This window comes from Herpailurus yagouaroundi, unplaced genomic scaffold, assembly GCF_014898765.1.
Source record: "Herpailurus yagouaroundi ecotype Mexico unplaced genomic scaffold, PumYag 192, whole genome shotgun sequence".
In the NCBI taxonomy this organism is placed as follows: domain Eukaryota; kingdom Metazoa; phylum Chordata; class Mammalia; order Carnivora; family Felidae; genus Herpailurus; species Herpailurus yagouaroundi.
The window spans coordinates 18,506,005-18,530,531 of record NW_024412423.1 but is presented as its reverse complement, the minus strand read 5'-3'; the positions used below and the strand labels follow the sequence as shown (position 1 = coordinate 18,530,531).

The 24,527-nt window shown below is 38.0% G+C and overlaps 1 protein-coding gene across 2 annotated transcripts in view; it reads right to left on the bottom strand.

Annotated features, from left to right (window-relative positions):
- Nucleotides 1–24,527, bottom strand: part of CDC42SE2 (CDC42 small effector 2) — a 195,241-nt gene that overhangs the window by 124,675 nt on the left and 46,039 nt on the right. The window contains exon 1 of one of the 2 annotated variants that reach the window (XM_040444390.1): nt 7,532–7,641. The exons of the other annotated variant lie outside the window; for it this stretch is intronic. The gene's annotated coding sequence lies outside the window, so the exon portion shown is untranslated. Of the gene's footprint in view, nt 1–7,531; nt 7,642–24,527 lie in introns of those variants that run through there. 2 annotated transcript variants of the gene reach the window in all.

The following is a 24,527-nucleotide window of genomic DNA, read 5'->3' as shown; positions in this document are numbered from 1 at the left end:
CATGTAAACACATGAAGTTTTTCTAAAAGTATGGTATTAATATTTTTAAATTACTTTCCAAAATTTGATACCAGCTATTTCTCACATATAGGAGACTACAGTCTACACTGCACTATATTACTACTACACTATCATCTACACTCTAGTCTGTAGTTCAACCTCTACTACAAAATAAGCTGGATGACCCTGAGCAAGGTTCTTAATCTTTCTAAACTCATCCTTTCTTCTAATTTAATGGGACCATAGTAGTACTTACCTCCAAGAATCACTGTGAGAAATCCATGAGAGAACTCAACCAAAGTTCTTAGCCTTGGGCCTTACACATGCCAAGTGCTGGTAAATGCTAGCTATTATCATTACGCAAGCATATAATTAAGCTCATTGCCCTATATTTTTATACTGAGAAAATGGCTCATAATTGGCACCAAATGGGGTGGTTTGAGTTCTACATCAAGATAGTATAATATGCAATTAAATGAACATTATTAAAGAGGCACTCACAGTTCTTCTACCACCACTATGTGCCAGGTACAGTGCTTGATAACAAAGGAAGCTAAGAGAAATAAGGCTCAGACTTAGAACAGCTTTACGGTTCAATGACATACAGTAAGCAAATAACTACTTTCAAAGTAGTATAACCATACTTCCTGGTTTGTCAGGAACACCTTTTATCCTGGCTTACTAGTTATTTGTGCCTCCTTCCATTCTCAATGTGTCCAAGTTTGGACAATAAATTATGTGGTCACCCCTAACTAGAAGTACGTATGACGACACGCTCAGAATACAGGGAAGGAACCATCAGTTGTGTGTAAAGCTCTAAAGACTTACATTGCTCCTTGAAAGAAACATTTGAATTGGCCAAGTGGACCAAATGAAGGGGGAGAGATAGAAGGAAGATCTCATTTTTATTACTCCAAGTCAAAACCACAGAGCGTTTGCATACTTGTTAATAAACTTAGTAAATTCCCTTGACCAGTGTTAACATCGATTAGTTTGGTGATTTCATATTTTTTTCCTAAAGACATAACAGAACTACTCCAAGACACAAACAATATATAACACATATTCATTTCTTGATACAATAAATAGCTATTATGTACCCATGGTCTGTCTTTGATGTGATAGAAGATACAAAAAAATTGTATAAGACACAGCTAAGCTGCATAAGATCTAGTAGCAAACACCAAATATCTTAGCTAATAGTCAACAAGATAATGAGACACAGAGCACATGAAGTGGGACTTGGGGAGACTGAGAAAAATTGGGAACCACCTGGAACTTCCTGAGAAAAGGGAACCTTACCAATTCAGAGAAGGATCATAATCCACGGCCCTTTCTGTGACTGAAGCAGCCAAAGGTAGAAGAACCTGGGACAAACTTGGCTTCACACTTTTACCCAGAGCTGCTCCTTGCTGATCATCAAACCACAAATATTCATTGAATGCCTGCTGTTTGCCAGGTAGCATACCAAGTGCTGTGGGAAAACTTAGTCTAAAGCATGGTCTTTGTCCTTAATGAAATGTCACACAGCAACATTTGAATAATTAGACACAGTACCCTTATGAATGTAGTTGAGGAGATCACTGAGGTCTGTATTGTCAGAAAAGGTTTCTTAGAGGGAAGGAATTCAAGGTGGGTCTCTGGGAAAGAGGGAGTCATATCAGTGTTTTCTTAACTGTGGATCGCATACCTCTGGTGGTATGAGGTACGATTTTAGGTGATATGCTTAACAGCAGCAGGGATGGAGGGGGTGAAAATGGGGAGAGGTAGTTTGGGGCACATGCATCTTCAACACAGCCTGAGATGTACAGTTGACCCTTGAACAACGTGGGGGTTAGAGGCATACTTGAAAATCCACATTTAACTTTTGATTCTCCCCAAAATGAACTAATAGCCTACTGTTGACAAGAAGTCTTGACGTGGAGAACAAAGACAAAAAAAAAAAATTTAACTTCCTTACATCTTACAGCCCAGTGACAAGGACTTGAGATAGACAGAGTGACCTTCCTCAAGAAGATTAGCTGCCTCGTTGTTAATACTTTGCTAAAGGCAAAAGGCAACTTCAGCTTGACATTATCCCAGCCTCCAGGATCCTGTATATCTCCTTTAACATATAAAAATCCCTTTGGAAACTTCTTTTATCTCTACCCCCACCCCCAGATATAGATAGATAGATAGATAGATAGATAGATAGATAGATAGATAGATATTAACATATATATATGTGTTGATGTTTGTTTATTTTTGAGAGAGAGAGCATAAGTGGGGAAGGGGCAGAAAGAGAGGGAGACAGAATCTGAGGCAGACTCCAGGCTCTGAGCCATCAGCCCAGAACCTGTCGTGAGGCTCAAACCCACAAACTGCAAGATCATGAACTGAGCCAAAGTCAGATGTTTATCCAACTGAGCCACCCAGGCATCCCTCAAGATATATATGTTGGCAATCATCCTTCAAACATATGGCCCAATGATGTACATGTGAAGGGTCTCACGACTAAGGTTTTACTAGACAGTAATAAATGACCTTCTAACAACAGCTAGCCCCTCAAGGTCCTGGAAACCTTGCTTCCAAATTCCTTAGAGACTTACACTATCCCTAACACCATTCCAACTTGAAAATATATAATCAGCCACTTCTCACAACCCCAGTGCAGCTCTTTCTGCCCATGGGTCCTGTCCCCATGTTTTAATAGAACCACCTTTTTTGCACCGAAGACGTCTCAAGAATTCTTTCTTGACCATTCGTTCCCAAACGCAACATTTCACATCATTACCTATAACATAAACAGTTGATTAACACATATTTTGTATGTGATATGTATTTATATATGTATTTACATTGTATTCTTACAATAAAGTAAGCTGGAGAAAAGAAAATGTTATTAAGAAAAGATGAAGGAAGGGGAAATACATTATGGTACTGTACTGCATTTAATGAAAACAATCCGTGCATAAGTGGACCCACACAGTTCAAACTCGTGTTGTTCAAGAGTCAACTGTAATTGCATTACGGCCCCTCAGTTCAAAACAAAAACCCCATATGAAACAAAACAAAAATAAAACAAAAAAAAAGCGTTAGGAATTATAGTAAAAATGCCCCTGGGGACAACCAGAGAAGAAGAAAGGAGCCTTTTGAGAATAATTCTACTACATCAGGTTAGAGACTACCAGTAACTAAGAATTACCTTTTCTTTCTTCTTACAGTGAACACTTATATATGGCAGGTAATTCAGATCTTGCCCATATAATAGTGAGAAAAGTTTCTTCTATACATTTGTTAATGTTAAAAATATGAGTCAGCTAAAAGGAACCTCTCAAGTAAACAACAGTAGCAATAAAGAGAAAGGGGATGTGTCACTTAGAAGAGCACAAAGTTGGGCAAGCAAAACCTCAGTAATTGGCATTTCGTTAAAGGGGAGTTCCCAAGAAGAGCAAGAGCCACAGTGGATTTTGAGCTGAGTATTGGCAGGTTGGCATATGAGAGTGGGGAAAGAAAGAGTCCAAAAGGCAGGTTTCCAAGAGAGACTGAGGTCTGCACTGTGCTGGGGGTAGGGGACTACTCCCTGCACCTTGAGGAGGCTCTTTGGCTCAGAGGAACCAGCAGAATTGTCCCCAGTGACCTGTTAGGAAGACATTCAGAAGGCACCAGTGGGACTCCCACCTCCATGGTTTCCTAGGGCTTCAGCAAGAGGGGACATGGAAGCTCCAACATACCTTAAAATGTCTGGACACCACTGCCCTTAAAACTGATGGGTCGGGCGCCTGGGTGGCGCAGTCGGTTAAGCGTCTGACTTCAGCCAGGTCACGATCTCGCGGTCAGTGAGTTCGAGCCCCGCGTCAGGCTCTGGGCTGATGGCTCAGAGCCTGGAGCCTGTTTCCGATTCTGTGTCTCCCTCTCTCTCTGCCCCTCCCCCGTTCATGCTCTATCTCTCTCTGTCCCCAAAATAAATAAACGTTGAAAAAAAAAATTAAAAAAAAACTGATGGGTCAGAAATGTTATAATTCCACCTAACACAGAGATCTACTTGTTGCTTTCACAAAGAAAGGGTTTTATATATATAATTTTTTTAATGTTTATTTATTTTGAGAGAGAGAGAGAGAGAGAGAGAGAGAGAGAGAGAGAGAATGGGGGAGGGGCAGAGAAAGAGAGAATCCAAGGAGGCTCTGATGATGTCATCGCAGAGCCCAACATGGTGCTCAATCTCATGAACTGTGAGGTCATGACCTTAGCTGAAACCAAGAGTCAGACACTTAACCCACTGAGCCACCCAGGCAGCCCTCACAAAGAAAGTTCATGATGAGTAAGATTTGAGGGTAAAATTGGAAGAAAGGGAGGTAATACACCAGGATCTTTCACGTCCAATTCTCATTCCTTCCCCGGCAAATGTTACTACCTGAAAGAAATTAAGCTCTTGCTTTTGTCCCTGTGACTGGCTAAGCTAAGTAGCTGGCAGAATTCTGATACTTTGCTCTGTGCCACTGCCACTGTGGTAACATACATGCCCTATATAATCCCTAGGACTATAGTGGGCAGACTGATGAAAATAGATCACCCACTCCCCCCAATATTCTGTGCCCTCATTCCTGGACCTGTGGCTAGGATGAGATAGTCCCATGATTATGTTATGTTATATGTCATAGTTGACCTGAACAGAAGATAATCTGGGTGAGTCTCATCTCACTACAAGAACCCTTAAAGCAGAGAGTTTTCTACCATTAGTGGCAGAAGGAGAAGTCAAAGAAATTGAACTCATGAAAGAGACTTGATGAACCATTACTGGCTTGAAGATAGGGTAAGGGGTGGGCACATGACAAGGAATACAATCAGTCTCTAGAAGCAGGGAATGGCCCTTGGCTGACAGCCAGCAAGGAAACAGGGATCTAAGTCTTATATCGACAAGGAGCATGAACACTGCCAACAACAATAATGTGCTTGGAAGCAGATTTTTCTCCCAGAGTCTCCAGATGAGAGCTCAGACTTGCAGGCACCTTGATTTCAGCCATGTGATACTGTGAGCAGAGAATTCAGCAATGACATGCTGGACTTCTGACCTACAGATAATATGAGCTAATAAATGGGTGTTGTCTTAAGCCACTAATGGTAATTTGTTACACAGCAATAGAAAACAAAACCACTGTTCACTGAATTAACTCTTCTCTAGACAGGATGTGAGGTGGTCCTCCAGCCTTGAGTGTATCTGAGTTTCCACTCTATGGTCAATTCACAAGACAAATAGATCAATACTCAGGCATTAGTAAACAACTCTGGGTTATTTACGATTATATAGGGAGGGGAACCATGGGAAAAGACTGGAATCTCTGATAATTTGGCATATGAGGGACTTAAGTTTTATTTTCATTTGGGTAAAAAAAAAAAATCAGATCTTATTTTGAAGTAATCGGCTGGTAAGACCTCATAACAGTGGGTGGTATTAGAATTTCTGGTAGCATACGGTGCCAGTCTCTGAAAAGGAAAGGCATTTTAGAGAGTTCTCTAGCAAAAAGAGAATGATGTCTGAAGTCAGGCAGATATGATTAAGTTTTATTGACAGACAGCTGAGTGTCTGATCATGGGCTTGTAGGAAATTTTTTAAACTCTTTGAGCCCCAGTCTACCTATTTTAAAAGAGGAACAATACTTATCTCGTAAGATTTGGGGAGAATTAAATGAAATTTAGTTCATGTAAAATCTCAGTGCCTGCAGCACAGCAGACTATCAACTAATTTGTCCCCTCCATTGGAGTGGAAATTTTTTCACAACTTCCTTGTAATGTTTTTAAAGTAAAAGTAACTAAATTATAGCATATACTAGAGTAATGCTATCTTACAGAAATATAATGCATGCTACACATGTAATTTCAAACTTTCCAGTAGCCACATAAAAATAGTAAAAATAAGCATATAAAATTAATTTTAATAATATGCTGTTTAACCCAATATGTAAAAATACTGTCATTTCAACATGCAACCAATATAAAACTGTATTAATGATAAATTTTACTTTTAACTAATAAGCTAAGCCTTCAAAGTTGTTTATATATTTGATACAGCACATCTGAATTGAATATAGTCATGTTTCAAATGTTCAATTTTGGCACGTAGGTAGTGACTATGGTACTAGACAGCTCAAACATTTCAAAAAATTCTCCTTTACTCTTTCTTAATTCTAAAATAAACATGAATAGGTGATAAATAGATAATTATAGATGTATGAGAACACACATGCATATACGTTACACTCTGGCATAAACTAAACAGGTGTTTTTTTGTGTGTTTTTTTTAAACCATCGGTTCTTAGTTACAATAGTTGCACTGCGATAAGAGAATTAAGGTATAAGTGGCTTTCTAATTTCAAATTCCAAAATACTACAAATCAGAGCTATATAGCCAAAGTAAAGTAAGTACAAGCAACCATGATAGCCAGGTGAAAACAAAATCCTGTCTTGCACAAAAGAATACAGGTTGGCTTTTAAAGTAACTTTACTTGAGGGTTATATATTCATTTTCTTTGCTTTTTCTTTCAAGACACTGTACTAGACTTTTGGATTCTACAAAGCTTGTTTCTTCTTTCTAAGTCAGTATCTCCATTATTGAGAATGAGAACTAAAGCATATTGGAAATGGTGGGAAATAGGAGTAAATCATAGTAGCCACCTAAAGACTCAAAGAAAATCTGTAACACTTCTACTAGGATCTTCAAAGATGATTCAGACAGTGATCTTGCCCCTAGGGTGGATACCGTCAGGCAGGAAAAGAAGAAAAAAAACCCCAAAAAACAAAAACCAACAGAACAAATTCAAACATGGGTAATACAAGATACAACACTGAAAGAGACTGAGAGATACCAAAAAACATACCATGAGTATATATAAGAACAAAATCCTATTCAGTGGCAGTGAGGGAAGGTTTCCTAGATAGGTATCCTACACGAGAGATTTTTTAAAAATCTTTTTATTTTTAAAGATTTTATTTTTAAAGATTTTAAAAATCTTTTTATTTTTGAGAGAGACAGAGAGAAAGGGAGAGCGGGGGAGGGGCGCAGAGAGAGAGAGAGAGAGAGAGACACAGAATTTGAAGCAGGCTCCAGGCTCTGAGCTGTCAGCACAGAGCCTGACACAGGGCTGCAAATCATGACCTGCAAATCATGACCTGAAACAAAGTCGGCTGCTTAACCAACTGAGCCACCCAAGGGCCCCAAAAATGGTTTTTAAAGAATAGTTAATAGGGCTCCATGCAATTCAACAGATATATGCTGCCTACGTACTGTGCAGCAGGTCCCATAGAAAGCAATAGAGCTACAGTGATGGAGGTCTACGCTTAAGCTGTTGGGCTGGGGATGGAGAATAGTGGAAGAAAAGCAAAAACCAGAAAAATGTCACAGCTGTGGATCCTAACAGCTCTTGGCTCTTCATACCACCTCTGACAGCCCCTTGTCTCTGAACTCTTCCCAAGTTCTGCCTCTTGTACCCACAAACAATTTCTGGCTTCTTTTCTGTTTCTGACCCTCCACGTACAATCAGACTCTTGGTCTTACCTTGTCCGCAGGCCAGCCTGGCTGTGGGGTGAGTGTTTCATCTCTGACCCCTGCCCCGCAGCCACATGCAGACTCTGCCCACCCTTGCTCTGGCTCTAGCTGTAGTCAGGAAGCTGCTGAATCAAGAAGCTGCCACCACAACTTCCGGCTCCAGCTTTACTCTAGCGTGAAGAGGAAGTTGGGCAGAGTTAGGTAAGTATTATCACAGAGATAGTTTGGGTAGAAGACGTTTGACTCAGTCTGTAGGAATCCTATTCTTAAAAGATCAGATGCTTGAGAGGAATTATCCAAAAAAGAACAGAAGGATCCGATTTTTTGGCATAGAAGAACCAAACGAATGAAATCAGGGAGAGGTGAGAATGTGGTGCCTTTAGGTAACTAGGGAATGAGTGCAGGGTCAGAGAAAGGAGCCTCTTAGGCACAGAGACAAAAAGATGCTGCACCTGCACAATGACATTACACTGTACTGAGTCTGGCTTTAGAATATGGAACAGAATATGATAGTAATAAGTAGGGCAGAAAGACAAAATGCATGAATGATATTGCTTTAAGAATAAAGTGTGTATATATGGCCATGTCGTTAAAGTATCACATATAACCTTTGAACTTCAAAATATTCCTGCTTCAATTACTTCCTTGATAAGCTCCATATAGCATTCATCCGTAAAGGATAGTATGCGAAGAGTTGAAATGGAATTTTTTCAAGTTGATTTATTTATTTTTAGCGAGAGGGAGAGAGAATCCCAAGCAGACTCTGTGCTGTCAGCACGGAGCCCAACACGGGGCTGGATCCCACCAACCGTGAGATCATGACCTGAGCTGGAATCGGAGTTGGGCACCTAACCTACTGCACCACCCAGGTGCCCCGAAATGGAATTTATAGTACCTGCATGATTGTTTTATATGCATCTGTGTGTTTTTAATAAATCATCAGTATTGCAGGGATTGACTTCTTCCTGGTTTATTTTCCATTACTATGAACAGTTTTGTATTTACAGTATCTCCTTATGAACAGAAATTGCACACACGTGAGATTCAACGGGCACTCTCAATTCAGTGAGTTATTCTGCTATTCATATATTGTCTCCAAGACCATTTTCCCCCATTTTTCTCTTCTCTCATAATAAAGAATTGCATATTCTACTTCATTAAAAAGTAGATTAAATGGGGGCGCCTGGGTGGCTCAGTCGGCTAAGCGTGACTCTTGATTTCGGTTCAGGTCGTGATCTCACAGATCGTGGGTTTGAGCCCGGGGTCAGGCTTGTGGCTATCAGCCTGTCAGCACGGAGCCCACTTTAGATCCTCTGTCTTCCTCTCTCTCTTCCCCTCCCCCACTCACTCTCTCTCTCTATCGAAAGATAAATAAAACACTAAAAAAATTAGGAAAAAGGAGGTGGATACCTTAAAAGAGAAAGGAAATTAACTTTTTTGAGAGGGGAATGTTAACATTTTGATCATTTGACAACTTCATGGGAATTTCTTAAGTGGAAAAAACATAAAAGATTTTTTAAAAAGAATTTCTTTAGGTAAAAAGAATGATCTCCACAGTGATTTCTTGGTTTAGAAAAGTGAAAAGAACTAAAGGAGATTTTATAGCTTTTTGCTCCAAGGAAGACCTGCCCAACATATTCTTTTGCTCACCAAGCGATAATTTCAGTCCTATTTCCATATCCCATGAACTAATAAATTATAAATCAGTAAGACAAATATATAAAATATTAAAACAAGTCATCTCTTTGTTAAGAATTCTGACAAACAGGGGCGCCTGGGTGGCGCAGTCGGTTGAGCGTCCAACTTCAGCCAGGTCACGATCTCGCGGTCCGTGAGTTCGAGCCCCGCGTCGGGCTCTGGGCTGATGGCTCAGAGCCTGGAGCCTGTTTCTGATTCTGTGTCTCCCTCTCTCTCTGCCCCTCCCCCGTTCATGCTCTGTCTTTCTCTGTCCCAAAAATAAATAAACGTTGAAAAAAAAATTAAAAAAAAAAAAAAGAATTCTGACAAACAACTATAGCACTATTCATTATTTCTTCATTTGTTTTTATATAGTTTTCCTGCCTCTGTATATATTCTTTAAAGGGGATTTTTTAAATTAATGGACTTCTTTTTAGTAGTTTTAACTTTACAGAAAAAACTGAATGGAAAGTACAGAGACTTCCCATATAGCTCTCATCCCCATAACCCTATTATTAACATCTTGCATTAATATGGTATATTTGTGTTATGGTAGGTATTTTTTATTTACTCATTAAAAAATTTTTTTTTACATGTATTTATTTTTGAGAGACAGAGAGAGACAAAGCACCAGTAGGAGAGAGAAGGAGACACAGAATCCAAAGTAGGCTCCAGGCTCTGAGCTGTCAGCACAGAGCCCGACACAGGGCTCAAACTCACAAACCGTGAGATCATGACCTGAGCCAAAGTCAGATGCTTAACTGACTGACGCACCCAGATGCCCCTTTGATAGGTATTTTTTCAAAAATTTTTTAAACTTTTCTCTACAGAGGTGTTGGATATTTTCCATTAGATTTATTCCTACAGACTTGATATTCTCCAATATTACCACAAATAGTTTCTTCTCTTTTATTACTCTTTCTAGGTATTTGGTGCTAGTATATAGAAATAAAACTAACTTTTGTCTACACCTGACATCTTATCAATTTGTGGATTATTTTGGGTTTCTCATATAAACAGAATCAATTGCAAATACTGACCATCTTATTTCCTTCTTGCCAAAGCATATGCCTCTAAACTGATTAGAACCTCCAATGCAAGACTTAACAGAAAACATGATCTTTCTCTAATTTCTGTTTTTTTTTTTTAATTTTTTAAATGTTTATTTATTTTTGAGACAGAGAGACAGAGAGAAAGGGTGAGACAGAATCTGAAGCAGGCTCCAGGCTCTGACCTGTCAGCACAGAGCCCGATGTGGGGCTCCAATTCACAAACCTGAGATCATGACCTGAGCCAAGGTTGGACGCTTAACCGGCTGAGCCACCCAGGTGCCCCTCTCATTCTTGTTTTTAAAAGGAATGCTTCTAATATTTGCTCACTTAGAACGATGATTGCTTTGGATTACCTATAGATAACGTTAATCGCATAAAGGAAGATAAGGAAGTAGATACAACACACATGTAATTGGTATATAATTGGTATCCTCAAAGATATGAACCCCCTCCCAAAAAAGGACCATCTTAAGTAAAGACATAAATCAAGAAAACTTTTTGTCTAGATAAAAGGCCACTTATCTTTTACTCTACTATGAACCAACTAACACGAGACATATCCTAGCAAAAATGTTACTGAGCATCAACGGTAAAGAAAGAAAATTTTGGTTTGCCAGGTAAAAGTGTAAGTCACAATGACTGTGTTTCTGATTTCTTCATAGCCTTGTTTTGAAGTCAGTAAAATGATGTCCTCAAAGAACTCAACATCCTCAAAGGAAGAAAGTGTGACTCAAGAAATTTTATGCCTGGTAAATTACTCCTAGGTATAAAAGCAATAGAAGCACAATTCTGAATACAGAAAAATTCAGGGAGTTCTTCTTCAACAAACTACTTCAGAATTTAATTTCAGCCAACTGAGAGATAAATGGAGAAACTGGCAAAAGGACAAAGTATGCAATAGTGAATTCATTTAACTGTGAAAACAGAATAAAATAAAAGTTTGTGGTTAAAAAAATATATATATAAGTGTCATAAACTCTAATGTTAAAATAATGTTACCTTTAACAAAAGTTGGTACAGGAAGAAAAAAACCGTAGGCTCAAATTATATGTATAAGAAAATTCATTTGGCATTGGGTTTTTTTTTTTAATGTTTATTTATTTTTGAGAGAGTCAGCATGAGTGGGGGAGGGGCGGAGAAAGAAGGAGACAGAGAATCCCAAGCAGGCTCTGAGCTGTCAGCACAGAGCCGGACGTGGGCCTCAACATTCACAAACTGGGAGATCATGACCTGAGCCAAAATCAAGAATCAGATGCTTAACCATCTGAGCCCACCCTTGGGCCCTGGCACCAGGATTTTTAAAAATCCTTCCAGGAGATTCTACTATGCACCAAAATTTAGGAACCACTGCACAATGGGAATAATGACAGTCACTTTCCTGTTTAAGCCTCAGTTGTCCACGGGAAGTGCAGCAAACAATGTTGACTTCCACCTGTCCCAGGACTGTTGAACAGGGAGATAGCAGTGGTTACAATCCGTACAGTTAAATCAGGAATGAGATAACTGAGTTTTTTTCTTCTTCTTGGTATGACACATTGTTTTATCATAACAGTCTCAGCAAGAACAGGCTCTTATTGACTATGAATCTTGCCCATTGTTATAGAAGTCATTAACAAAGTTTACCCTGAATAAATCCACCCAGGATACCCTGTACCCAGAACATCCATATCACTCAGGAAGACAGACAAAAGAACAGTAAGCACAGTACAGACCTAAAATAAATACATAAGAAAAAAACAAACACCAGAAATAATCACCTGTAAGCTCTGGTATCCAGCAAATTCAAGAATATTTGGGGTCTCTTCTTTGGGATGAGAGTAGTGGGGAACTAACAGAACCTTGTTCTTTCTTTCCTGTACCCATAATTTTCTTATTCCATGCTGGGTTTGCTCATCAGCCTATTTGCTTGTCTGGGCTTTTGGTCCATAGAGGCAGCAAAATCAATTCCAGATATTTCTCTCAGCCCATCAGAATGGCTGCAATTCTGAGCCATTGGCAGCCAGTATCTTTGCTTTTCTGGTACATTTTCTCTGTAAACTATGAGAACAACTCCTGCCATCCCTTATTATCATTTCCCCTGTAATTCTGAACCACCAGCTTTAGCCATAAAGAATACACACACTCACGTGTATGTTAGCTCTTTTGGTAGAAAAATTACCCAGAGTTTCCTTTCTGGAGTGAATCTACCTCTTTTAAGGGTGTCTTGCACACTTTCACATTTTGAAGACAGTAGATCTTGCTGCCGTTACGTAACCCCTCAGGACTTAGAGCAGATTCCTCAGCAGGCCCTCTTGCTCCTGGGATCATGGAAATCTGTAGCCACTTCATTCACCCCTAGGTTAGCAGACACCTTGGCCTTCTGACCCTGTGGGACTTAAGACACCTGGGCCAGCCTAATTTCCATTTTTGAAAATGTTCTTTTGTGTGCTCGAAATGTATGTTTTCTGCAGTTGTGAGTATAGTGTTTTCTACATTGCATTAAGTCAAGCTTGCAAGTTATATTGTTTAAATCTTCCTTACTTTTTCTGTTTTTTAAAAATATTTATTTATTTTATCCCTATCAAAAGAGGTGGATTATATCACCAACTATGATTTTGATTTTGTCTAAGGTCTATTTTTGCCTCTTAAATGTGGGCCATGTTAAGTCTATAAAAATTTGGAATTTTATATCTTCCTGGAGATCTGGACCTGGACCTTTTTTTACGTTATTCTTTTTTATTTTAAGATTTTATCTTTAAACAATCTCCACACCCAACATGGAGCTCGAACTCACAACCCTGAGGTCAAGAGTCACATGCCCTACCGACTGAGCCAGTCAGGTGTCCCTGGACCTTTTATTATTATTAAGTGTTTCTCTATCTCTAGTAGTAACTTTTCATTAAATCCTGATATTATTAAAGCTACATCAGCTTTCTTTTAGTCAGTACTTGCACGGTTTAATTTTTGGAATTCTTTTGCTTTCAGCTTCAAGATCTCTATTCAAAACAATGAGAGTTTAATGAAATTTAATTTGACAGCCATTTTACCACATTGAAACTCTCTGTCCACTGTTTTCTGGTTTCCATTGTTGTTGGGATCTAACTGTGGCTCCCTTAAACATATGCACTGCAGATATGTGGCTGGACAGCAGGAACTCCAGTCCAGAGCAACTGTTCCTAGATCAAAGTCCTCTTTCTCATGGACTCAGATTATGAGCCTCCTGGGCTAACCCAGAAACACAAACTTGAGTTATCAGGAACTTTAATGTTGTTTTGACATTGGAACCTCTTCACTTTCACCAAGAATTTTTGCTTCAGAGATGAACAAGTACTGAGATCAAGATTGGCTACATAATTTACGTGTCTTGTACAAAATGAAAATGCGAGGCTCCTTTTTAAAAAATAGTAGGAATAAAATAAATCCACGATTATATGATCAATTGATCTTTGACAAAGGAGGCAAGAATATGCAGTGGGAAAAAGTCTCTTTGGCAAATGGTGCTGAGAAAGCCATTAGAGCTACATGTAAGAGAATGAAACTGGACCACTTTCTTACACTATAAACAAAAATAAACTCAAAATGGATTAAGGACCTAAAGGTGAGACCTTAAACCATAAAAATCTTAGATGACAGCACAGGCAGTAACTTCTCTGACATGAATCATAGCAACTTCTTTCTAGAGATGTCTCCCAACACAAGGGAAACAAAAGCAAAAATAAACTATTGGGACTACATCAAAATAAAAAGCTTCTGCACAGCATAGGAAACAATCAACAAAACTAAAAGACAACCTACTGAATGGGAGAAGATATTGGCAAATGATAGGTCTAATAAACAGTATCCAAAACATATAAAGAACTTATAAAACTCAACACCAAAAAACCCAAATAATCTAATTAAAAATGGGCAGAAGACATGAACAGACATTTCTCCAAAGAATACATACAAATAGCCAACAGACACATGAAAATATGTGCAACATCACTTATTGGGGAAATGTAAATCAAAACCACAATGAGATTTCACCTCACATCTGTCAGAATGGCTAAAATCAAAAGACAAAATGGGGCGCTTGGCTGGCTCAATTGGTGTAACATGTGACTCTTGGTCTCGGAGTTGTGAGTTCAAGCCCCATGTTGGGCTTGGAGCCTACTTAAAAAAAGTAAAAATAGGGGCGCCTGGGTGGCTTGGTCGGTTGAGCGTCCGACTTCGGCTCAGGTCATGATCTCACGGTCCGTGAGTTCGAGCCCCATGTCGGGCTCTGTGCTGACAGCTCAGAGCCTGGAGCCTGTTTCAGATTCTGTGTCTCCCTCTCTCTCTGCTCCTCTCCTGTTCACGCTCTGTCTCTCTCTGTCTCAAAAATGAATAAACGTTAAAAAAAAATTTCTTTTTTAAAGTAAAAATAAAAATGAATAACTAAAAAAAATACAAGAAACAACAAATGTAGGCAAGGATGTGGAGAAAAAAGAACACTTGTGTACTGTTGAAGGGTATGCACACTGGTGAAGATACTACAGAAAACAGTATAGAATCTCCTCAAAAACTAAAAAGAGAACTATTCTATGAGCCATTAATTGCACTACTGGATATTTACCCAAAGAATATGGAGACACTAATTTAAAAAGATACATGCACCCCTATGTTTAGTGCAGCAGCATTATTTACAATAGCCCAGTTATGGAAACAGCCCAAGTGTCCATTGACTAATGAATGGATAAAGAAGATGTGACAACATTACTCAGCCATAAAAAAGAATAAAATCTTGCCATTTGCAAACACATGGATGGAACTAGAGAGTTTAATACCAAGCAAAGTAAGTCAGTCAGACAAAATAAATACCATATGATCACACTCATATGTGGAATTTAAGTAACAAAACAAAAAAGCAAAGGAAAAAAAGAGAAACCAAAAAAACAGACTCTTAACAATAGGGAACAAACGATGACAGAGGGGAGGTTGGTGGGGAGGATGGGTGAAATAGGTGATGGGGATTAAGAGTATGCTTATCATGATAAACACTGAGTAATGTATAGAAGTGCTGAATCATTATATTGTGTACCTGAAACTAATATAACAACTGTATGTTAAGTACACTGGTATTAAATTTTTTTAATAAAATAAAATAATAAATAAATAAATACATACATACATAAATACATAAATAAATAAAGGGGTGCTTGGGTGGCTCAGCTGGTTAAGTGTCTGACTCTTGATTTCAGTTCAGGTCAGGATCTCATGGTTCCTGGGATTGAGCCCCTCATTGGGTTCTAGGCTGACAGTGTGGAGCCTGCTTGTGATTCTCTCTCTGCTCTCTTTCTCCCCCTCCCCTTCTCTCTCTCAGAATAAATAAATAAATTTAGAAAGAAGGAAAAGAAAGAAAGAAAGAAAGAAAGAAAGAAAGAAAGAAAGAAAGAAAGAAAGAAAAAATACTAAGACAGCAATAGCAGAACATTAAACCAAGTTCAGGATCCTTCTGAACAGGGGAACCTGTGTTACTGCACAGGCTGCACACTGAAGACAGTGGCCTGTATAAGCCAGATCCTGCTTGCTGGTCCGATCGATTACTCTTCCGCACCAACACAGCCATTTGTTCCACTAGGACGTCAGTGAAATTCAAAGGAAAAGAAAGCTGATCACAAGACATGAGTTGTAAAACTTTAGAAATTGATAACCTTCTTGCAAACATATATACGCTTTTTCTAGAAATAATATATAAATGAATGAATTCTTATAACTCTCAGTTATTGACAACTTAACCCTAATTATAATAAGCAAGAAGTGTAAGAGAGTAAAGAGACTCATATGAATGAGATCTGCGAAGAGTTCCTAGCAGAGGGCTTAGAGTTATGCTTCCTTGCACTTTACTGATACTTCTTACAAAGTCCTAAAATAAATGGTTAATAGAAATCCAATATACAGTTTGAGAGATAACCAGGCAAAAATAAATATACAAAGGTTAGGAGTAGAAAGACTCAATACTGCTATGTCTACGAAAGAACAAAATGGAAAAGTAGTTTATATTCTAAGCTAAGCAGAACATAATAAAAATCCATAAGATGAATTTTGAAATTCATAAAAATGTTGCATAAAACATAAAGAAATGTTTAAAATCTGTAACTGAGTCTATAAGAAAGAAAAATTCATAGGTGCCAGAAATGAAAAAGGACTCATTTCTGCTTTGGGAAGTGTGTTAACTGATACTAAGGCAGAATACTGGATCTAAATATTGACCCTATTAGCTAGATACTGGAGTTTAATCATCATAGGAGAACATAACATAACAGTTTTGGCCATTTCAAAGCGGGGATATAGAACTGATACTTCCTATAAAAAGAAATGACGTGTGGAAGGGTTTCCCCTTTGGGTAGACAAACTCTATCAAATCAGAGAAACATCAAGGAAGTAAGCTCTGAGCAGGACTCTGGGATAGCGATCCTCACTCCCCCACCGAGAAACAAAATGTAAGTTAAGCCTCTCTCAGATGTGGAATCTGAATTTATTCTACCCCTATGGTGAGGGAACTCCTGGCCAAGACATTAATATTAAAGCTGGTGCTGGATCCCAGTGAAAAACACCCAGGGTGCCAGGCAGTAGCAATTCCAAAGTGCTCTACAGGGATGCTTCTTCAGCAGTGGTCACATGAATTTTGTACTCAAGATACACGGTAAAAAAAAAAAAAAAAAAAGACAAAACATATGACATTATGTCCACAGAAAAACAATAAACAGGAGTACAAGCAACCTGGAGAAGTTACAGAAAAATATTTCTGCAAAATAATTCTTTCAAATGATTAAAAAAATGGAAGAAAATAAAAAAGTTTTAAATTACTGTTAATAATAGTAACAATAATGGATTTTTGAAGTTTACTTATTTATTTTTGAGGGAGAAAGATAGGGAGAGCATGTGATCAGAGGAGGGGCAGAGAGAGAGAGAGAGAGAGGGAGAGAAAATCTTCACTGTCAGCATAAAACCCCCTACGTGGGACTTGATCCCATGACCTGAGCCCAAATCAAGAGTCAAATGCTTAACTGACTGAGCCACCCAGGCACCCCTCAATAATGAATTTTTAAGAGAAAAAATATTAAAGAAAAACAGTAAATAAAACTACAGTATAATATATATGAAAGACAATATGCAATTTTGATTTTAAAAATACATAATTTTGGGCACCTGAGTGGCTCAGTTGGTTAAGTGTCTGGGACCTCAGCTCAGGTCATGATCTTGTGGTTCATGAGTTCAAGTCCTGAGGTTCATGAGTTTGAGCCCGACTTATGCTCTATCTCTCTCTTTCAAAAATAAATAAAAAACATTAAAAAATGTTTTTAATATACAATTTCCAGAAATGAAAACTAATGCCTTGAATTGAAAAATTCAGTTAAAGTACAGATTATATATAGCTGAAGAAAAAACACAGTAAAGTGGATAATGGAGCAAAGCAAATTACTCAGGATATCATGAAATGATAAGATGGAAAATAAGAACGAGTGGTTAAGAGACAGGAAGGCTAGGGGCACCTGGCTGGCTTAGTCGGTAGAGTGTGTGACTCTTGATGTTAGGGTTGTGAGTTTGAGCCCTACGTTGGGTGTAAAGATTAAGGAGAAAAAAAGACACATGAAGGATAGACTGAAAGGCCTAATATAGACTGAAAGGATTTTTAGAGTGAATAGGGATACTATAAGAGAGGATGTATATGAAAATACAATGGCTGAGAATTTTCCAGAAATGATGAATATAATAAATTCTGAAATCAGAAGAGAGTGGAGACTGGAGAAGAATAAATAAAAACAAATCCACATCTGCACTGTAGGTGATACTGCAGTGATACCTACCACTTCAGTGATACCACAAAATGCATAGATTAAAAGGAAACTCCTACGGCAACCTTGAGAAAAGATGGAGACTACAAAATACATTTTTTTTAAGTTTATTTATTTATTTTTGAGAGAGAGAGTACAAGTGGGAGAGGGCAGAGAAACAGAGAGACACAGACACAGAATTGAAAGCAGGTTCCAGGTTTTGAGCGTCAGCACAGAGCCCAACACAGGGCTCCCACTCACAAACCATGAGTCATAACCAGAGCCGAAGTTGTACGCTTAACCGACTGAGCCACCTAGGCTGCCCTACAAAATACTTTAGAAAGAAAGAAAAATCTGAAAGACAGACTGGAAAAATGATTTCATTGATAACAGATATATCAGCAGCAACTATAGAAACTGGAAAACAATAAATAATACTTTCAAAGTGCTGAATGGAAAGAACTGTCAGAATAATTCTGTCGAGTGAAACTATCATTCACAAATGAAGGAGAAATAGACATTTCAGACAAACCGATTAACGCAGGCTGCCTCTTACAGACTCTCAGGAAAAGAACTGTCTTAATAAAAAGAAACTTGAACTAAGGCAGAGTGAGAGGCAAGAAACAATAGTGATCACATGACTAAAAATGTTAACCTAACAAAACAGCAGCAAAAATGACCAATTTGATGTTTAAAATAGGTGATGTCCCCCTCCCTCCTCCAAAATTAGGTTACATATTTTTGAGAGCCAGATGGGCTTAATGTAAAGTTTACATGGACAAATAAACCAGAATAGTTGGGAAAATTATGATATAGGAGAGTAACGAATGGGAGCTCTCTGTACAAGACAGCCAAACACTTTTATGAAGATTACATGAGAATAATGTGGTCTGGCATCTGAATACACAGATACATCAGTAGAACAAGATAGAAAACACGAAAACTGCTGTTGTGACGTGTGTTGGAATTCAGCATAGGTGGTCCCCAATTTACAATGGTTAAATTTAAAATTTTTTGACTTTATGATGGACTTTATGAAAAATCTCCTGAGTTTCCAGGAGAAATCATACTTCAGATTTTCAATCTTGGTCTTTTCCTGGGAGAGCGATATGTAGTAGGGTAATGTGTTGTGATGCTGGGCAGGGACAGTGAGCCACAGCTTCCAGTCAACCACGTGATGATCATGAGAGTAAACGATATACCTATAAGCATTGTTTTTCACTTCATTACAGTATTCAATAAATTATGACATATTCAGCACTATATTATAAAATTGGCTCCGTGCTAGATGATTTTGCCCCACTGTAGGCTAATGTAAGTGTTCTGAGCACAGTTAAGATAGGCTAGGCTAAGGTATGATGCCCAGTAGGTTAGGCAGAGTACATTCATTTTCATTTTCTGGTAGTTTCAACTCACAATGAGTTTATTGGGACATAACCCATCATAAGTTAAGGAAGCTCTGTATATGACAAAGGTAGAACTTCAAGTCTTGTGGAAAAGATAGATTAGGCAAAAATCTGTTAGAGTAACTGGTAGATGTGAGGGAAAAAATAATTTTAATCTCTACCTACCTAAAACCAAAATAAAATCTAAGTGGATCAAAACCTTAAATGTAAAAAATTAAAACTATAAAATTACTATAAGGAAATATAAAAGAATATTTATTAAAAATCTTGAAGTGGGGGCACCTGGGTGGCTCAGTTGGTTAAGCGTCTGTCTTCGGCTCAGGTCATGATCTTGCGGTTTGTGAGTTCAAGCCCTGCGTTGGGCTCTGTGCTGACAGCTCGGAGCCTGGAGCCTGCTTTGGGTTCTGTGTCTCCCTCTCTCTCTGCTCCTCCTCCACTCACGCTCTGTCTCTCTCTGTCTCAAAAATAAATAAAACATTAAATTTTTTTTTTTAATCTTGAAGTGGTTAAGACTTTTCTAAGAGTGATTAAAAAGAAAACCCAGAAACTGTAAAATAAAATATTGATAAACTTATTACATATAAAACCAAAAATTCCTGCACAGCAAAATAGAAACAAAAACAAAAGAAAACAAAAAACCTCCCCCCAAATCCCATAAAAACATTAAAAGAGAAATGACAGTCTGGGAAAAAAATCTTACAATTCGTATCACAAACAAAAGAAAAAAACCAACAATTGTATAGAGAAATGGGCATACGATGTGAAATGACAGTTCACAGAGAAGGAACTATCAATGATTCTTAATATATGAAAACATACAAAAAGACGTTTGACTTGAGTCACAGTAAAAGAAATGCAACTTAAGACTCCAGTAAGATGGATTCTCTACCTATCTGATTTGTAAACAGCACAAGACTTTCTAACACACTGTTAACAAGGGTATGGAGAAATCTTCTTTCAAAATATGTATTACTGGTAAAACTATAGTTGATGAAGCTGAAGGTAATCAGATATAGGTAAATTTTAGTTGCTGCTTCAAATAAACCCCACAATTTTATTTACTTAACAGAAGTGTATTTCTTGTACATGAAACACTGGGATTTCCTAGTAGTGGGAGCAGGTGATGGGGGGAGGGATGTGTAGGGAAAGAGGTTTGATTCATGAATTCACTCAGGGATCTAGGTTGATGGTAATTCTGTCCTCTCCAACAGGTAGCTTTAAAGTTGCCTTGATATCAGGGGCGCCTGGGTGGCGCAGTCGGTTAAGCATCCGACTTCAGCCAGGTCACCATCTCGCGGTCTGTGAGTTCGAGCCCCGCGTCGGGCTCTGGGCTGATGTCTCAGAGCCTGGAGCATGTTTCTGATTCTGTGTCTCCCTCTCTCTCTGCCCCTCCCCCGTTCATGCTCTGTCTCTCTCTGTCCCAAAAATAAATAAACGTTGAAAAAAAAAATTAAAGTTGCCCTGATATCAATATCCAGTCAACAAAAGCAAAAAGAATTTAGAGAACTGTACGTGGTAAATATCTTAGCTTGGGCTGCTTTAACAAAATACTATAGACTAGGTGACTTAAACAAAATAATTTTTTCCCTCATAGTTCTACAAGCTGGAAGCCTGAGATCAGGGTGCCAGCATGTTGAAAGCCCTTGTCCAGGTTGCAGAGAGCTAATTTCTTGTATGCCTGAAAGAGAGCAGGCTAGGTCCTCTGTCTCTTCTTACATGGGCATGAATCCTGTTCATGAGGGTTCCACCTTCATGACCTAATTACCCCCAAAGGCTCCACCTCCAAATACTATTACACTGAGATTAAGGTTTAAATTTAATATATTTTTTTGAAAATTTTTAAATATTTACTTATTTTTGAGAGAGAGACAGAGCGTGAGTGGGGGAGGGGCAGAGAGAGATGGAGACAAAGAATTTGAAGCAGGCTCCAGGCTCCTAGTTGTCAGCACAGAGCAGGATGAGGGGCGTGAACTCACAAGCCGTGAGATCATGACCTGAGCCAGTCAGACACTTAACTGACTGAGCCACCCGGGCACCCCTGAGATTAGGGTTTAATTTTGGGTATTTACATTCAGTCCATAACAGTAAGCTTTTTTTTTTTTTTTTAATTTTCACTCGCTTAATTGAAATGTACCAAATGTCCTTCCAAATTGCAACTTAAATGGTATACATGGGTGTTATAAACTCTTTGAATAAACTTTAAAAACTGAGGTTATAGTTGCTATATAACATTACATCAGTTTCAGGTACATGATATAATGATTCAATATTTGTATATACTGTGAAATGATCACCATTTTAAGTCTAGCTACCTTCCTCATCTCACAAAATTACAGATTTTCTTTCCTAGTGATGAGAACTTCTAAGACTTAATCTCTGAGCAACTTTCAAATATGCCATGCAATATTATTATTACAGTCACCATGCTGTACATTATATCCCCATGTCTTACTTATTGTATAACTGGAAATTTGTACCTCTTGACCCCTCTCACCCCCCTTTTTGCCCACCCCCCAACTGCCTCCCCTCTGGCAACCACCAATCTATTCTCTGTTTTGAGAATATGAGTTCTATTTTGTTTGGTTTGTTCATTTTTTTTTTCAAGATTCTACATACAAGTGAAATCATACAGTATTTGTCGTTCTCTTTATAACTTATTTCACTTAACATAATACCCTCAAAGTATATCCGTGCTGTCACAAATGGCAGGCTTTCATTCTTCTTATGGCTGAGAAGTGTGTGTGTGTGTGTGTGTGTGTGTGTGTGTGTGTGTGTATGTGTGATATATCTATATATCTATATATCTATATATATATATATATAGATATATATCTCACATCTTCTTTATCCATTTGTCCATCAATAAGCACTTAGGTTATTTCCATATCTTTGTAAATAATGCTGCTATAAACATAGAGGTGCACTATCTTTTTCAAATTAGTGTTTTCATTTTCTTCAGACAAATACCCAGAAGTGGAATTGCTGGATCATATGGGAGTTCTATTTTTAATTTTTTTGAGGAACTTCCATACTGTTTTCCATAGCAGCTGCACTGATGTGCATTCCTACCAACAGTTCATGAGGGTTCCCTTTTCTCCACATCCTTTTCCACACAGGGTCACCAACACTTTCGGAACAGGAAATTTTAAGGGGGCAGCCATAGGAAAACATTGAAATGCATTTGTAGAATAATTTGCTGAAATTAAGACGTACATGCCCTGTGATACATGCCCTTTGAGGAATTTATCCTACAGATATATACACATATATGCAAAATGATGTTTATGCAAATATGCTCACTTTAATATTGTTTTTAGTAGCAAAACATTAAGCAACCTGTAGGTGTTTGTGAAATACATTACGATACAGGCATGTAATGGATATTATAATAAGAATTATAAAGCCATTATATTATAACTTATTTACATGTGTAATATAAAATATATTTATAATATATTATAAATAATTATATAAATTATTATAGGAATGAGAAAGTTGTATATTTACTGATACGAAATAATCTGGAAGAAGTATTTTTGGATGAAAAAACATGTAGAACAGTATGGGTTCTATACCACCATTTACATGAGAAAAGAAAATACTACATACACACCTTATATGCTTGTCTACAAGTATTCTGCCTCCAGATGGATATACAAGAAACTGGTACGAATGGTTGCCTGCACAGAGGAGGGGGCCTTGAAGGCAAGAGACAGAGATGGGAAAAAATCTTTCACTGCATAGCTTTTTGTAGCTTTGAAAAAAATTGTTTTTACTATGTACAGCCTAGTCAAAACACAAGATATTTAGGGGTGCCTGGGTGGCTCAGTCAGTTAAGCGTCTGACTTTGGCTCGGATCATGATCTCACGGTTTGTGAGTTTGAGCCCCACATAGGGCTCTCTGCTGTCTGCACAGAACCCACTTGGGATCCTGTCTCCCTCTTTCTGGCCCTCCCTTACTGGCATGTGTATTCTCTCTCTCTCTCTCTCTCTCTCTCTCTCTCTCTCTCTCTCAAATAAACATTAAAAAAAAAAAACCCCAAGTGATTTAAAGATAAACCAAAATATAAGAGAACAATAATATGGAAGATGCTGGAAGTTAGGCAGAAACACAGTGATGAGGATTAGTTAGAAGGCAGGTAGACACAGTTTTAAAGCAGATTTTTTAAAGACATCTATGCAGGATACAAGTCCAAGTAACCACTAACAAAACAGACATAAAATGTATAATTCTGAAATAGAGTTGGGGTAAAGAAAAGTTGCAGTAAAGAAGAAAACTTCAGCAGAAGACAAAAAGGAAGAAACAAATGAAAAGCACAAAATGGGACAGGTAGTAATAATTCAAATATGTCAGAAATTGCAATGAATGTGAACTGATTAAGTCATAAGTAAAAAAAAAAAAAGAAGCAGCGTCTGGGTGGCCCAGTCGGTTAAGTGTCAGACTCTTGGTTTTGGCTCAGGTCATGACCTCAGGGTTTCGTGAGTTCAAGCCTGATATCTGGCTCTGAGCTGGCAGCCCGGAGCCAATGCCCGGAGCCTGCTTGGAACTCTCTCTCTCCCTCTCTTTCCCTGTCCCTCCCCCACTTGCACTGTCTCTGACTCTCTCAAAATAAATAAATAAACTTTAAAAAGTTTTTTTAAAAAAGTAAAAGAAAAGGAAACTTCAGATAGGCCCTTCCAGATTGTCCAGCCTGCCAACCAGCAGAGATGTGAGAAAAGCCATCTTAGACCATTGACTCCCCAAGCTGGCCCAGACCAGAAGAGACCATCCAGTCAATTCACAGAATAATAATAATAATAAATGTTAAGCCACCATGTTTTGCAGCAAAAGTTAATTGACAGAGTTGGGATTTTAAAAATCATAATAAAATATATCAACAATTTTATGCTATTAAATTGAAAAACCTTAAGAAAAGATGATTTTCTAGAAAAATATTCCAGAAACAGATTCAAAAAGAAAGAATAATATGAATGAACATAAACCATTAATTGAAACCATTACTCTCATTTAAAGCACTAGGTTTAGAGTTTATATGAGATTAAAAAAAAGAACAAACTTCAAATAACAGTTAATTTATGATAGAATACAAAAGTA